The 14,964-nt window shown below is 47.9% G+C and overlaps 1 protein-coding gene across 4 annotated transcripts in view; it reads left to right on the top strand.

Moving 5' to 3' along the window:
• JAKMIP1 (janus kinase and microtubule interacting protein 1) overlaps positions 1-14,964 on the top strand; it is a 174,796-nt gene that overhangs the window by 16,062 nt on the left and 143,770 nt on the right. The window contains exon 1 of one of the 4 annotated variants that reach the window (XM_074395873.1): positions 5-6,848. The exons of the other annotated variants lie outside the window; for them this stretch is intronic. The gene's annotated coding sequence lies outside the window, so the exon portion shown is untranslated. Of the gene's footprint in view, positions 1-4; positions 6,849-14,964 lie in introns of those variants that run through there. 4 annotated transcript variants of the gene reach the window in all.

A 14,964-nucleotide genomic window follows, 5' to 3' on the forward strand; every position in this document is an offset into this window, starting at 1 on the left:
AAGTCTGCCACTCTCATCCACTGACTCAGATGTTCATCTCCTTTGGCAACAGCCTCACAGACATACCCAGGATCAATACTTTTTATCCTTCAGTCCAAGCAAGTTGACACTCAGTATCAACCGTCACCCCTCTTACCCTGCAGTTATGCATTCTGTTTGGCCATTTCTAAATTAGTTGAAAATTGGTTGCTTCCTTCAATAGGCACAATCACTCCTGCTCTCTTGCTGAAACTACAGGTGAGCAAAGGAGACCCTTGTTTCCTAGAGTGCAGATGGCAGCTCTTCCATCCATATAAGCACACATCCCACACTGGTGCTTAGGGTGAAGGGTGTGCTTGGCTTTGAGTATTTTCTTGAGGAAGGGGGAGGGCAGCTTGGCTCTTTTACTGCACTCTCCTTGCATCATCCCTCCTTGTGATGCTGAGCTGTATTGTCATTTCTAGGAAAGGAGGGAAGGCGGCAGAGTCTGCAAACCAGCAGTGGGCTGGGAGTGGGGAGGCCTGGTTCGAGTCCTGCCTCCTTCCTGGCTGTGGTGCCTGGGAGCAGGAGTGTTTGCCGTGTGCTGGGCACATGGTTTCTGCCTATTGAGAAGGGATGATACTCACAGAACAGTGTGATATCCTCACTTCTCTTTGGGTTTGTCTTCCCATCTGCAAAATGAAGTCTTTTCAAAAACAAAAGTTTTGATAGCTAAACTACCCTGCTGTACTATACAAAACAGAGAAGGGACGGTTTATTCTCACATTTATCTTAGGCCTTGAAACTGACAGCATTCACTGGTTATAAGGTCAACGAGGACAGTGAGGTTGCTTTGATGAATTTAACTTTCAAACGAAAAGTGTAGAGTGACAGTTGCAGTCTGAACAGCTGTGACATCCTGAGTATTTGTTGTGGTTGTGAAAATACTCTGTTGTGATGATTTGCATACCGCATTTGTGATTCCGTTTTTGGGAGTGACTTGCCTTGTGTTTTCAGAGTGCATTTCACTGGAGATGACAGGAGAGGCTGTACCCCAAACCCTGCACAAAGCTGAGTGTTCACCTGGCAGCCCAGGTCCCTGCAGTGAGGCCTATCAGGGTGAATATTAGGTTTGCAGCCCGTTTAAGTTGGTGTGATGTTTGTAGTTTAAAATTATTACACCTTGAAAAAAGAAAGCAAGCATTTGTTGCTCCAGACCTTTGATCCCTGCCCCTCCACCGAACACCTTCAAGGAGCACCAGGGCTCCGTGGAAGGTGGTTTGAAAACCAAGTCCCAGCACCCTGAGTGCTGAAGTTTCTCTTCCATTTTATTTTTTTAAATTATTAATTAGTTAATCTAGTTTTTGCGACAGAGTCTCGTCTCCTGAGGCTATGGTGCAATGGCGTGATCTTGGCTCACTGCAGCCTCTGTCTCCTGGGTTCAAGTGATTCTTGTGCCTCAGCCTCCTGAGTAGCTAGGATTACAGGTACGTGCTACCACTCCCGGGTAATTTTTGTATTTTTAGTAGAGACAGGGTTTTATAATGTTGGTCAGGCTGGTCTCGAACTCCTGACCTCAGGTGATCTGGCCCGCCTTGGCCTCCCAAAGTGCTGGGATTACAGGTGTGAGCCACAGTGCCCAGCCCTGGTCCATTTTAGACATCAGCCAGCACCCCTTCACAGGGCACCTGTGTGTATTGTCATCTGCCTGTATTGTGTGTAGCTCTTTGTTCTGTCTCAGCCTTCAAGAGTCCTCACATTACTAAGATGGGACCTGGGAACCTGGATCCTCCAGGAGCATCACTGGCTGAGCTGAGCTGAGCTGAGTGGGAGGAAGGGCTGCCATGGGAGCCGGCACTGACCTGACCTCCAAGTCCCTGCAAGCAGACCTGGAGGGACCTGTGCCTTCTTAGGTGTCTCCAGGTCTTATCTGCTCCCTTCTTCCTCGGGATGGCTGTGGAGTTATAGGGAGTGTTTGGGAAAAGGAACAGTGTGTCTAGAAACGGTGATACATTTCAGAAACTCGCACCAGGCTCCAGGGGCTCTCTGCTGGTCCAGGATAAAGCACAGACTCCTTGTTGTCACAGATGTGGCCTCATCTCCTGATGCTACCACTGTTACCTGCTGTCTCAGTCCATTTGCCTGCCATAGCAGAAATACCATAGACCAAGGGGCTGAAACAACAGAAGCTCATTTCTCACCGTCCTGGAGGCTGGAAGTCTGAGATCACAGTGCCAGACAATTTGGCTCGTGGTGAGAACCCTCTTCCTGGTTCCCAGGTGGCTGCCTTCTTCCTGAAGAGAGAGAGGAAGTAAGCTTTCTTGTGTCCTCCTCCTTTTTTTAAAAAAAAAATTTTTTTTTGAGACAAGGTCTTACTTTATTATCCACGCTGAAGTGCGGTAGGGTAATCACTGATCATTGCAACCTTGAGCTCCCAGGCTCAAGTGATACTACCACCTCAGCCTCCCAAGTAGCTGGGACTACAAATGTGCACCACCACGCCCAGCTGATTTTTTTTTTTTTTTTTTTTTTTTTTGTGGTGATGAGGTCTTATGATGTTGCCAAGGCTGGTCTTGAACTCCTGAACTCAAGCAATCTACCGTCCTCAGCCTCCCAAAGTGCTGGGATTACAGGTGTGAGCCACTGAGCCTGGTCTCCTGTCCCTTCTTATAAGGTCACTAGTCTCATCATGAGGGCATCACCTTGATGACCTAATTACCCACCAAAAGAGTTTCATTGTATCAATTTGGGGGGACATACACATTTAGCCCATAACACTGTCTCTTACCTTATGGAATCATTTGCTCTCCCTGAACTTGCCCCGACACCTCCTCCTGTCTGCACAGGCTCATCTCCTTGGGCATCACCAACCCTCCCAAGGCCGGGGTGAGTTCCTCTCTATACATCTCTCTGTCACAGACGTGGTCACAGTATGTGGCTGATGCCTTTCACAGTCTTCTTCCCCACTGGCTGGAGCTCTGCAAGGGAAGAGGCTGTGTGAGATTCATGTTTTAGGCTCAGCACAGGATCTGGTATGGAACAGGCACTAGGATGCTATTGAATGAATGAATGAACGAATGGAGCTTGTGTTGCCGCTGCTCTCCCTGCCTGATGCTTACTGATCTTTCTTTGACCCCTGCTCCTCCATCTGCATGTCCTTATTTCACCCCTGCCAGAGCCGACTTCAGATGTCCCTTCCTTCACCACGCTGGCACCCATAGCCCCTGGTCTCCCAGTTATCACCTGGGCTTGTTACAGTGTCTCCTTTGCTTGGCTAGGAGCTCCTCAAGGGTGTGGGGGAGCCATTGGAATACTGAGGGACTCTACAAATGTCTGCACCTGAGAAGGACTTCCTTCTCTACTGAGCTGGTAGTAACCTGATAGTGACCTGGTGGTAACCTGGCGGTTTGTTGGCTCCAGGCCTGTCATTAGTGTTACTCTTTGAGCCCCTGGTCTCTTCCTACCTGTCTTAGCATGACCTCCCCCACCCCACCCTTTCTGGAGCTGCTTGCTTGAGAGAAAACCTGAAAAATGTGAACTGTATGCCTTCAATCTATCAGCATGTCTCATAAAGCCTGTGCACACAGCAGGTGCTTGGTAGCTGTCTGTCCAGGAGCACCCTGTTCAGCATGTAGGCATATCAAGCCACACAGGGTGGCTGGTATAGAAGGAATATAAAAACCACAAAAAGAAGTTAGGAAGTCCAAACTTTGCTTGGAAGTCACTGACTAGCGCTTCTTGTTCTTGGTGGTGTGGTTACTTGCTAGTCTCTTGACTCATTTCAGCAGAGGTAACACAGAAACGACCTCATGCCTGGGACCTTTTCTGGGACTTCTTAAGGGGCCTTTGCACATTAATAAAGGGGAGATTCCAAAACGATGCAGTGAGTTGGCCAAGAGCCAGCAAGTAGCAGTTGAAAAAGCAAAGGTTTTTATATTCAGCTTGGAACTTGAGCAGCTAGACTTCTTCCCGCATAACAGGCTATGGTTCTCTGAAAGCAAAGCATGTTGACAGAAAATTAAATGTCACTGAATTAGCTGCAACATCCACTTGCTACAACCTCTACCCCCACTTGCTAATTGGGTCATGTTGCTAATTGGGTCAAAGTACTTCACCCCTTCCTGCTGGGACATTACAATGGGGGTGCTAAGAATACCCATGCCACAGGGCTGCAGAATACTAGGTAATTTGGAGAGTTTGGGACAGTTCCTGCTACACAGTCAGTGCTATATTACTTGGTGCATGCTTGTTGAATTGTAGTAAATTATCTGATAAGAGAGGGGTGTGTGTTGTTATGGTGCTTAATTCTTCTTGTAGCACAGGTGTCGGTCCTGTTGCCCATCCCCCACCTCCAAGTTTCTCTCCTGTTCAGCACCTGATAAGATTTTATAGTGAAAACCTCAATAAGAAAGAAGACTGCATGTGTACAGAATGTTCTAAAGGAAGCTTCATTATGTTCCCTTGGATGTTGATAAACAACTCTCATTTCTGTTTAATGGGCATTATACATGGATTCTGAGCTATAAGTAGCATAAGAAATTGTTTGTGTTTGTGGGTGTGTTTGGTGGGTAATTGAAGTAGGTGGTTTTCTGATGGTATTGGAAGCATTTCATGAACTGGGATATTCTGAAACTGCTGTTTTATGAAAGTGTTGGGGCTAATTCAGTGGCACTTAATTTTCTGTCAATATGCTTTGTTCTCAAAGGGCCATGGCGTGTTGTGCAGTAAGGAGCCTCCTGTTTATCCCTGAAATGTTCTTGGGTGCTTTCTATTCCTAGGACCAGCATCAAGTGTGATGCTGGTCCTAGAGATAGAAAACAAAACACAGTTCTTTGGGGAGCTGGGAACTGTTCTTAGATTCAGAGAGACCTGGGTTCAAGTCCTGACTCTGTCATTTACAAGTGATGGATCTTAGGAAAGTGACTTCATCACTTTGAGCCTCAGTTTCCTCATCTGTCAAATGGGGATACTACTGTTACCTGTTTTACAAGGAGGCTTTGAGGATGGATTGATATGAGGTGCACCCAGCACACTACCTGGGATAGAATAGGCACTTCTGAGTGGCAGCTCTTGGTTTAGCTGTTGCTTTTGGTCTGGGGGCAGGAGTGATACCCGAAGAGACCCATGCAGTCTGACTCAGGCCACTCCTGGACAACTTCCCTTCTCTTGTTCTCTGCCTAGCACAATGAGCAGAGTCACTTTTTGCAGAGGAGGTGGGTGTGTGTCAGGGCAACAGTGGGCTTGATTTCCTGTGGTTTTGTGGCTTTGCAGTGTTGTCCCTTGACAGTGCCTGTGGGGGTGTCAGGAAGGTAGAGGCGGGAGGTGGTGGTAGATGAGGCAGGGTCTCCCTGTCTGGGGCTCAGCCTTCCTGTCCCATCTAGTCTGCTTCTTGGCTGTTGCATTTACTGGGTGCTCACCTGGGTGGGTGCTTTATGTTCCTCTCTAAGCCTCTCAACTACCATGCAAGAAGGTACAAGGAAACCAAGACCCTATGAGGTTAAGCAGTCATTTAGGGGTTAGAGTTAGTGAGTCTGGGGTTTTGAGATGAGATCTCACCCTCTCTCCAGCCACACAGGGCTGCCCAGGTGGTTTCAGTGAAGGTGGCATGGGAGACCTATGGTGTGCCTGTGAGTCCTTCCAAGACCATTTCATGAAAAAGAGCAACAAAGGTTGAAAAGCACATTCTAGTCTTTTCTCAACCACTCTCTGAACATATACCCTAGTTTTATTTTTTTCCTGGGAATATGCTATACCAGCTTTGTAACCTGATTTTTTCGGATGTGGCAATCCATTCCGAAGATATCCCAGAGAAACAATTCGTAAATGAATGACCGAGTGTGCCCTCTGAGCCAGGCACTGTGACGGGGCAGGGAGACAGTTGGTGAACAACCCCATGTGAAGAGAGAGGGACCCTGACCAAGTACAAGGTGCTCTGAGGTTGGGAGATGGGGGAGGCTTGTGTGGGGCTGATATCAGTGGAGGTGTCTCTGAAGACATGACCTGGAGAATATGGTAGGGTATATTAGTTAATTCTCATGTTGCTAATAAAGACATACCAGAGACCGAAATTTATAAAGAGAAGATCATTGACTCATAGTTTTGCATGGCTGGGGAAGCCTCAGGAAAACTTACAATCATGGCATTCGGGGGAGCAAACATCCTTCTTCACATAGCAGCATCAAGGAGAAGTATGAGAGCAAAGTGAAGGGGGAAGCCCCTTATAAAACCATCAGATCTTATGAGAACTTACTATCACAAGAATAGCATGGAGTAAACTACCCCCATGATTCAGTTACCTCCCACGGATCCCTCCCCCACACATAGGGATTATGGGAACTACAATTCAAGATGAGATTTGAGTGGGGACACAGCCAAACCATATCGTAGGATAACAAAGGAAAAGCTGCTTTCCTAAAAGGTAGCCACATCTCTCAATTCAAAAACGAGACACCAAACATTAAGGGATCATTTTTTAATACCCATGGGGGACATGGCTAATTATATCAAAGTCTTGGGCTTCTGTTTCCTTCTCTCCTATTCCTCCACACCAGGGAGAAGGGGCAGGGACAGGAAGCAGGAAGTGGGTGTGGCCAAGGAAGCAGGGTTAGGGGTTGGACAGGAAGTAGAAAGGAAGGAGTGTTATTTGACTTTAAAAGTCTGCAGGAGGAAGTGAAGCTGGATGATGCACCTGAAAGTGGAAGCATCAGGTTGAGTGATTAGGATTAATCCCACCTCTTCTGCACAAAATTAACTTTGAGTTGAGGCATTTTGGCTGGGGCCAGGGAAGAGAGGAGTTGTGGGCAGAGGGATGGCCTGCAGCACGTGGAGATGCTCAGAAGCAGTGCAGAGGCAGGGACTGCCCAGGTCGCTGTGAAGATGATGGCTCTCATGTGAGTAGTGGCATTGGTGGTGAAGTGGTTGCATTGATGTTTGGGGAATGCAGCCATTATTAGTATGGCTATTACCTGCCTCAGTCTGTGGGAGGGGCTGCTCTGCTTCAGACTCTGCAGTGGATGCCTTAATTTGTTTAATCCACACAGCCTCATGACAGAGAAGCGAGGCGGTGATGCAGGTCACACAGCAGAAGGGCTGGATCTAGGATTTGATTCTAGGTCTAACTGACAGCAACGCCCAGGATCTTTCTCTTACACCTGTCCCAGGAGGCCCAAATGTTCAAAGGCAAAAGCCATGGCAATCATGGAGGGCTTGCTGGAGCAGGTGATGATGTGGCTTTTAAGCCTTTATTAGGCTAAGTATGAGGCCCAGAGTAACTAGAGCAGAGGTTTGGGAGTAAAGGGGCTGGCTTTGAATCCTGCCTTTCTATGTACACTTGGATTAGCCACACGCTCCCTGAACTCTACCTCCCATCTGTGTAATGGGGAGTTCGGACCAGATGGTCTTTCTTAAAGTCCTCTCCAACTTTGGAGCTCACCTCTCTGCATCAATATTTGCTAAGTGTTTTTTTCCCTTTGGGAAGACTGACATTTGTCTACCAACACTGTCCTATCTGAAGCTCCCTTTTGGTTTCAGGATGCCAGTGGGTGTCTAGGCATGGCCACATGGCTCAGGACGAGGTTCGTACCTTTCCCATTATTATTATTATTATTATTTTTTTTGAGACAAGGTCTTACTGCTTCACCCGGGCTGGAGTGCAGTGGCACAAATTATGGCTCACTGCAGCCTCAACCTCCCAGACCCAAAGCAATCCTTCCACTTCAGCCTTCCCAGTAGCTGAGACTACAGGCACATGCCACCATGCTTGGCTAATTTTTGTATTTTTTGTAGAGGCAGGGTTTCACCATGTTGCCCAGGCTGGTTTCCAACTTCTGGACTCAAGTGATCTGCCTGCCTTGGCCCCCCAAAGTGCCAGGATTATAGGTATTAGCCATGGTGCCCAGCTTTTCCCATCACTTTGATATAAGCTCCAATTTCTTGCTGGCCACCTGGGCTGGCAAATCCCTGGTCCTCCTGTATGTTCAGTGGAACACTGAGTGAGTCATTCTACCACTACAAGCCTCAGTTTCCCCATTTGTAAACATGGAATTCTCTCCCAGCACTTAATTCCCTGACCCCACTGTCCCATTCTTAGTGTGTCCAGGTGATGTGGTGCAGTACCATATCTTATTTCTGCAGAACAGCAGCCCCGTGGTAGCAGTACAGAGGAGCTTGGTAAATAGATTAAAATGTATAATATAGCTGAGCTTTGGAAATTCTTCCTTGGCCCCATTCAGCAAGGCTGGAGGGCCTATCTGGTTTTTCCTCCTAAAATGTTCATATTCATGGTTCACCTCAGGTCTCTTCATACCCCACCAGGCCGGGACAGCCTCAGAGCTATATCTGCCTTCAGGGTCCCCCTCCATGGAACCCACTTCAGGTAGTCCTCTGTGTTGACTCTGGAGCAAGTGGTCTGAAATGCATGAGAGGTGATCTGTCCTTTTTCACCCAGGTGTAGCCCTGGGTGGGAGGGGAAGGTGAAGGGAAAGGGGAAGGGGAAGGGAGGGGGAAGGGAGGGGGAAGGCTCCCTACTGTGCTCAAAGTCAAATTCAAGGCTATTAGAGATTTGAAGTCCCTTCTCACTACATCTCTGACTATTCTGGGGAAGCATTACACCTTGTTCATCTCTGTATCTTTAATGCCTGGGAAGTATCTGTCACTTACTAGGTTCTCAATAAACAATAATGATGCTGACTACCATTGTGTTTATAATGAGCAAGGGACCTCATCTGCTGTAAGGATTCTCTGTGACAGCCCTGGAGACAGTGGTAGCACTGATATCTCTGCTGTATGGAACCTCAGGAAACAGTTTCAGAGAGGACAAGGGCTTTGATGGGTCAAGATGATTGTTGAGTAAATTTACATTTAACCTTTTAATCTCTTAGAGAGTACCAAGGCATCTGCTACTTTAATTGGAAAAAAAAGTCTGAGTTTTGAATCCTGCCTTTTCCAGGTGCCAAGAAAGCCATGGATTGGCAGGCATGCCCCAGGCATGGGCAGGGTGCTGGCATTCTAAGGCAGCATCCATCTGCTTGGGCAGAGCTGGGTAGCTGGGAAATCCTGCCTGGTGCCAGCCACGCTGGAGTGAGTCCTCGGCTGAAAGCAGGCCACCATTTTTATCCCCTGTGCAAAGCAATTCAGTGATGAGTAATGAATGAGATGCTTGGGGACTCCTTATCCCTCCATGTCTGCTGACTTCTAGTCAGTATTGCTACTGACTATAGAAAACCATCTATAAAATGCATGAAAGCATTGCAAAAAGGAAAAATGGTAAACACCTGTACTCCCAGCCCTGAACAGCTATATTAGTGTTCTTTCAGGCTTTGTCCAGAGGCAGCATGAATGTAGAGATGGTTGGTAGCGATGAAACATTTTATTTTTTATTGTGGAATGAAGGGAGCCCATTTGGAGCTCACTTACTTGTGTCCTGGTTCTATCACATAGGAGCTGTGTGACTTTGGGGAGGATCCTCAACCTTTCTGAGCCTTTATGGCCTCAGCAGGCCCCAGAGAGTGTCACCTGCCTGCATGTCAGTGCTGTGTTGCTGCCCCCTGATGTTGGTCAGTTTGGCAGGTGAGGGGAGTTTGAGGGCGCTTGTGAGAAGGGGAGGTGGAGACTTAGATGAGGAAGGGCCCTGTCCAGGCTAAGGAGTTTGGTTTTTACCTGCAGGGCAGTGGGGGAACCAAGGGTAGTCTGTGGATATGTTTTTACTGTTTTTTGTTTCTCAGAAAAGCAGTGGCCATCACCAGGATCAAGGGACACACTTTGGGAGGTCAAGGCAGGCAGATCATGAGGTCAGGAGATCAAGACCATCCTAGCCAACATGGTGAAACCCCATCTTTACTAAAATTGCAAAAAAATTAGCCAGGCATGATGGCGCCTGCCTGTAGTCCCAGCTACTTGGGAGGCTGAGGCAGGAGAATCGCTTGAACCCCGGAGGCAGAGGTTGCAGTGAGCCGAGATCAAGCCACTGCACTCCAGCCTGGGTGACAGAGAAACTCTGTCTCCAAAAAAGAAAAAAAGAGTCGCTGGGTCAGAACTCTGCATGGCTTAGGGTGGCCATAGTCCAGGGGCAGATGGGGCCGCATGGGTGGACAGAGGGTGAGGAAGGGGCCAGGGTGCAAAAGTTAGGAAGGCGGAAGGAACCAGTCCTTGACATGATGGGGGCCACCTGGGAGCTGGGTGTCGTAGTTTAGTTCAGGGTGCTGAGGTATGGGCTGGGAGAGGGTGGGGCTTTACATTCCCAGGGGCCCTTTTAGGAGAACCTGGGGTAAATGGAACTCCAAGGGGTTTCGGGGAAGACCTGAGCCTTTAGAGATGGGGAAACTGAGGCCTGAAGCAGTGTTGCAACTTCTCCACAGGGCCCAGCAGGTTGAGAGCTGTAAGCCCAGGCCTGTTCTTCTGCACCCTGGTTCATTCTGGTGCTCGTGGCCAGCTCTCAAGGACAGAGGGTACCATTGGGCCTGAGGGCATGTGACCTCTGATTTCTTAAACACGGAGCCAAAGACAAGGTCTGGCATTAGCCAAGGATTCATGATCCTCTCTCGCTGTGCCTGGATCCCTCCCAGCAGCCATTCCTCATCATACATCACACCCGGCTCTTGCCCTGGTGATGGCAGTTATTCCTGATTGTCATTAAGTTCTACTTTTCCACTTATTTGGTGGGGGTGGGGGGGTTGTGGTTCACAGTACCTCTGACAGAGACCTGGCTGCATCCTGTTTGCAGCTGCTCGTTAATATTAATAAGTGTTTTGAGGCCTCACGTCATCATTTTGCAATAAGATATTATTGCAACAATTGGTGATGTTTGAATAGGAAATGTATCAGTGATAATCGGATTTTGATCATTATGTTGTGATTTTATTTATATTTTGTTTATTATTATTATTATTTTGAGATGGAGTCTTGCTCTGTGTTGCCATCTTGGCTCACTGCAACCTCTACCTCCCAGGTTCAAGCAATTCTCCTGTCTCAGCCTGGGATCATGATGCCTAGTTTTTTTTTTTTTTTTCATATTTTTAGTAGAGATGGGGTTTCACCATGCTGGCCAGGCTGGTCTTGAACTCCTGGCCTCAAGTGATTTGCCTGCCTCAGCCTCCCAAAGTGCTGAAATTATAGGTATGAGCCACCATGACTGGCCAGCATTGTGGTTTTATATTCTATCCATAAGGATAGAAATACATCCATCCATTCATCTTTATAGATAGATAAATGGGTTAAGGAAAAATGTAAACAGTTGGTGAATCAAGATGAAGGTGTAAAGCGTTCATTGTATGCTATTCTTGGAACTTTTTTGTAGGTTTTGGAATTTTTCAGTAAGACATTTTTTAAAAGGTATTGCTAGTGGTAGGGTGGTATCCAACTGTCAGTCCTGTCGTCTTGGTCACCTGAGGCAGAGTGGACGTTCATAGTTCATAGTTCATATCAGGCATCCTCTTGGGGAGCAGTTTTGATATAAAGCCAGAGGCTTTTGATGAAATTCATTCCTCCCCCGTAGAGAAGTAATTCCATTTTTAGAATTTTTGCTTTTAGACCAGTTTTCCTTCAGATTTTCATTTCTTTCCTTCCCCTACATTTTTTCTTAGTTTGATTGCCTTTTAAGATCACTGAACTAGGGTTTGTAGTTCTAACTATTCAATTCAAGAAGAGACTAAGGACATTAATAGACCTTTCTCTCCAGCCCTCCAGATTCTGCCCCCTGGATGGTAACCAGTGGGAGGTGAAATCTCCTGAACTTTTTCCTGTGCTTGCAGGAACCCACACAGACACACATGAACATCTCATAGGGCTTGCTTTCTTCTTTTCATTGTTTATTCTTTGCTAATCGGGTTAGCCTCCTACTAACCTTGAAGTCTCAGCTGGGGCATCACTTCCTCCAGGAAGCCCTCAGGCTCTGAGCTCTGACCTCACCCCAGTGCAATCATCTGATTACCAGCCTCCTCCCTTGACTGATCTTGGGTAGCGTGAGGGCAGCAGCTATTCCTGTTTCACCCTCTGCACTCAGTCAGTGTGGAGTGACCACGGGAGTGGGATGGGGCATTTTGGGCGAGGAAGCCACATGAGCAGAGCTGCAGGTAAGAGAAGTTTTTTCGCTCTAACGTCCCTCCCAGCTTCTGGGAACAGAGTCCTAGGGCCTTGAGCACCTGGGGACAGAAGGTCACTTCGGGGGCCCTGGTCACTGCCATTAGGGGCTCCCATCTCCTGGCTGATTGTGTCCTGGCACAATGTCCTGTGTGGGCTGGGCAGATGAGATGGCCATGAGCTACCTACAGATGGGGCCAGGGTTGTATCCTCTCTCCTCCCTAGGGCTCAGAACAGGCTGGGGTTCTTGGGGGTGACTGGAAGAAACCTAGGCCAGAGCTGAAGCAGCATGGGATTTAGACATGGGCTGGCCTGGGTCTCCATCTTTCCAGGATCCAGTCCTTCCTCATTACAGGCACTGTTTTCTGCAGCTGGGATTTATTAATGTTATCTGCAGATCGTCTGGTGGGTGCCAGGGGACCAGGTCACTGCCAGCTAAAGGAAGTTGAAAGTTGAACAGGATGTAAAGCTGAGGGCTGGCTTTTCAGCCAGTGTGCTCGGGCAGCGTTGAAGAAAGCAGCCTTTGCTCTGAGCAGCTTTCCTGCCAAGTCAGACCAGGGAATTCTGTGCTGGCCTGATCACGGGATCCTAGACATTAGAAGCATTGAACCAGTGTTTCACAGGATTTACCTTCAGAGAAGTGTGGGACTGAGAATTCCTGTGTGGCATGGTGTGGGGTGTGTCCAGGGAACCACGATCAGGTATCAGGTGGGGAGCTTGTGGGAAGATGGAAGAAATTCTGCTTTCTGTTAGTTGTTGCGTATTAATAAAAAATTATCAGTAATGCTTGGCTGTTAAATGTCTGCATGGCTTTGCAAGAATATATACATCACCAGGTTTGAAACAGGCATTGTCCCCACTTAATGGAGGCATAAACTGGATGGTGAAGTGATTTTTGTGCAGCCAGGGATTGCTGATGCATTTAGCCAAGAAATGAGCCTTGATTCCATGCCAGGCAGGGAGTTGGCATTTGAGACGAGAGAAGCACAGTCCTACCTGCACAGCAGTCCTGGCTTCGGTAGTTTCTGAGGGTGAACCGCCAACCTTCAAAACATGTAAAGACTCTGTCTTCCCACACCCATCACCACTGTACACTTGTGCTCCTGGCATTCCCTACTAGACACATACTGGCAGGGGCGGGGATCAAGATGGTTTACATCACAGTGGGCTCTGCATCCTTCCCTCTCTGTTTCTCATCTACCTTTCCCCTATGCTGGTGTTCTTTGATGGCTGGACACAAATTGGCAATGCCTGGCAGTGGTGATGGTGATGATGGTGGTGGTGATGGTGATGTTGGTGAGAATGGTGGTAGTGCTGATGATGGTGGTGTTTGGTCATAATGGTGGTGGTGGTGATGGTGGTTAAGTGTAGGGGGGAGATCCCATGAGCGCCGAGGCAGGAGCAAAAGGCCTCAGCCTATTTCCCTATAAATAATGAAGAAGAAAGTAACTGGAAATATAACCGTAGTAGTTATTAGTTATTCATATGTGATCTTAGTTATTCATAGGTGATCTTAATTCTTTTACTAATGCTTCTCAGGTCGGAAGTGTGAACCTGGGGTGACATTGTGAAATGAATGACACTAAGGCAAGATGCTCTAAGCCCTCTGTCATGCCTGCGTAAGGGCTTCTGGAGGACGCCTCGGCTGTGTGGCAGCGCCAGCGCTGTGAAAGTGCCCTCTGTTTAGCCAGATAGGGAAGGAGATGTCCAAAATGGCTAAGACATCTCCTTCCTGGGGAAGTTTGGAGAAAACTCTGCTTCTCCAAGTTCTTGTAGGCCTGATGGCTGTCAGGGACACCCGCAGGCATCTGCGGACTTAACTGTCTCTATGTGATGCTGTGCTTCAGTGGTCACGTTCCATGTCTACTCTTGTGTTCTGCTTCTGCACCTGGTTCCTTCTTTTCTTAGAAAAGATAATCAGTAGTAATAGTACAAATAAATCTTAATGTTTTAGTTCTTTCTTGGTAAGTATGGAAACAGTGCTGATGCATAATGCTTCTTACCTCACTTCGGGTGCCAGAAATTCCTGAGCCCCTACCTGAATGACACGTGATATATTTGACCCCATCACTGACACGCCCTATATACCCTGCCCCCAGTCTCCGACCACCAAGACCATGCCCTACCTACTCTGTCCCCAGATTTGCAACTCAATAAAAGTGAGAGCGTCCCAGCATTCGGGGCTACTGCTAGTCTCCGCGATTTGGGTAGTAGTGGACCCCTGGGCCCAGACTCTCTTTTCCCTATCTCTGTGTCTTGTGTCTTTTATTTCTACAATTTCTTATCACTGCACCAGCCAGGAGCGGCTCACAGAACCCTGTAGGCTGGACCCTACAGTAAGGAGAGTGGTAGTGAAGGTGATAAGGGTGGTGGGGCTGGTGGTGGTGGTGATGGTAGAGATGGTGGTGTTAATGCTAATGGTGGTAGTGATGACATGGGTGAGGACAATGGCAGGTGTGATGGTGGTGGTGATGATGATGGAGGTGGTGATGGTGGTGGTGGTGATAGTGATAGAAGTGGTGGTGGTGATGGTGATGAAGGTGGTGGTGATGATGATGGAGATGGTGGTGGTGATAGTGACGGAGGTGGTAGTGGTGATGATGATGGAGATGGTGGTGGTGGTGGTGATGATAGTGATAGAGGTGGTGGTGATGGTGGTGATGATGGAGGTGGTGGTGGTTACAGTGATAGAGGTGGTGGTGGTGATGGTGATGGTGGTGATGATGGAGGTGGTGATAGTGGTAGTGGTGATAGTGATAGAAGTGATGGTGATGGTGGTGATGATGGAGGTGGTGGTGGTGGTGGTGACAGTGATAGAGGTGATGGTGGTGATGGTTATGGTGGTGGTGATGATGGAGGTGGTGGTGGTGGTGTTGATAGTGATAGAGGTGGTGGTGGTGATGATGATGGAGATGATGGTGGTGAGGATGT

This window comes from Saimiri boliviensis, chromosome 3 (genome assembly GCF_048565385.1).
Source record: "Saimiri boliviensis isolate mSaiBol1 chromosome 3, mSaiBol1.pri, whole genome shotgun sequence".
NCBI classification, from domain to species: Eukaryota; Metazoa; Chordata; class Mammalia; order Primates; family Cebidae; genus Saimiri; species Saimiri boliviensis.